General features: G+C 39.8%; 1 long non-coding RNA gene across 1 annotated transcript in view; it reads left to right on the top strand.

Annotated features, from left to right (window-relative positions):
* Positions 1–1,252, top strand: part of LOC111741674 — an 85,910-nt gene extending 84,658 nt beyond the window's left edge. Inside the window, exon 3 of the long non-coding RNA XR_002781058.1 lies at positions 1,136–1,252. This is a non-coding gene — a long non-coding RNA (uncharacterized LOC111741674). The remainder of the gene's footprint in view (positions 1–1,135) is intronic.
* Positions 1,253–1,622: the final 370 nt, after the last annotated feature.

Here is a 1,622-nt window from a genome sequence, read left to right as displayed (position 1 = left end):
AAAGAGATAATGGCTATCTAGATTTCATCAGGCTGAACTTCCCTTTAATTGAGTTCCCTGATGCAGTTGACAGACTATGCATTGAAATCTAAGATCTTCTGTTTACCAATGATGATCATCTCAGTAGATATGCAGGGTAGGCTTGGTTATGTTTATTAATTTTCCTATAGTAGGTCCCTGAACTACATCATATATAATGTATATTTTACACTTATAATTTAGATTTCCTCCAAGTAGAGTCCAAAGCAAGGATTTTTGTGTGGGAAGTTGGTTTTGGAAATGATACCAGGAAGCAAGAATGAGGGAATGGGAATAAGACAGAGAAAGAAGAAAACCAATATAACAATGAGTTGTTATATTGCCAAGTTATTGCTTTAGGCAATGAAGCTTTATTCCACCAGGATCTTCTGAGAAGCATATAAATATACAGGAATTGTCTACCTGTGTTTAGAAGGTTGCCCACTGGAGTTTCGATTCTTCCACACTAATGAGTCACATGGAAAACCATAGGGTCAGAGAAGATTCTAATAAAAATCAGGAATATGTACTATGTGTGTTTTGGGTGGGACACTATCAAAACAGTTGTGACTGAGATTATAAAGAACTGTCCACCTGATTCATCTGGGACTGAAATGAGAGATGGGTTGGGACGATATGATGTAGACATCAGAGATGTCTGCTACAAGGCCCTAGTCTAAAACTATTTAGGGAGCAAGCCCATAAAGGTTATGGAAGGGAGCATAGGGCTTAATTACACAAAGAGACACACTAATGTTTCTATGGACCTTTAACTTGGGGTAAAAATCATTTTGCCATTATTAAAAGTAGATTCAATAAGGCATTATCTCAGACATCCATGCTCTGAATATTTTTATTTGAGGAGGAAGATACAAGCAAAACCACTGTGGTAAAATTACATGGTGGAGAGAAACTCAAAGAGATTTTTTTTCTGAGGTACAATAATGATGTTCCAGATGGTGAAAGATGGAGGTAGCCTGGAGTCAACGCTTTTGCTCTTCTGTTACCAATAATCATTTCTCTCTTTCTCTCCTTCCATCCTCACTCTCTCCCCTTCTTTCTTCCCCATGAATTTGTCATTAGTATTTTATTGATGATTTTTTTTCCCTTTTTTCAGATGACCAGGTGACTAGGTCTAACCCTATTCGTGGAATTTGCAAGATGAACAAAATGTAGTGGCCATTGGGGACAAGGAGAGGCTTCATCAGGAAACATCTTCAACAAACCTAATCACCATTTGAATAAAGGTAAAAAGTGGCCAGGTGTGGGTCTGTTGATAAATAGGGGGCCAAGTAGAAATTTCTAGAGTGTCAGAAAGACGGCTCCAGAGTGGAGCAGGCATTACATTTACAGAAGTCCAAGGCTGCCCAAGGCTACCAGAGGCAGGTGATAACCGATCTATCGGCCAGCTGCAAGTAGCATCATATTTGCATCATATGTGGCCCACAGGGAAGACTGTCTCCTCTAGTATTCCACTTAACCTCTTCCTGGGTCACCTTCTTACCCAAAGGAACAGCTTCCAGCTGAGCCTCAGACACAACAGCAGTGGGCCCACTCTTTTCTCTCTCCAAAAGTGACTCACTATCTAATATGTGTGAGTCTCA

Source organism: Pteropus vampyrus, unplaced genomic scaffold (assembly GCF_000151845.1).
Source record: "Pteropus vampyrus isolate Shadow unplaced genomic scaffold, Pvam_2.0 Scaffold81, whole genome shotgun sequence".
In the NCBI taxonomy this organism is placed as follows: domain Eukaryota; kingdom Metazoa; phylum Chordata; class Mammalia; order Chiroptera; family Pteropodidae; genus Pteropus; species Pteropus vampyrus.
This window is presented reverse-complemented; position numbering and strand designations above follow the sequence as displayed.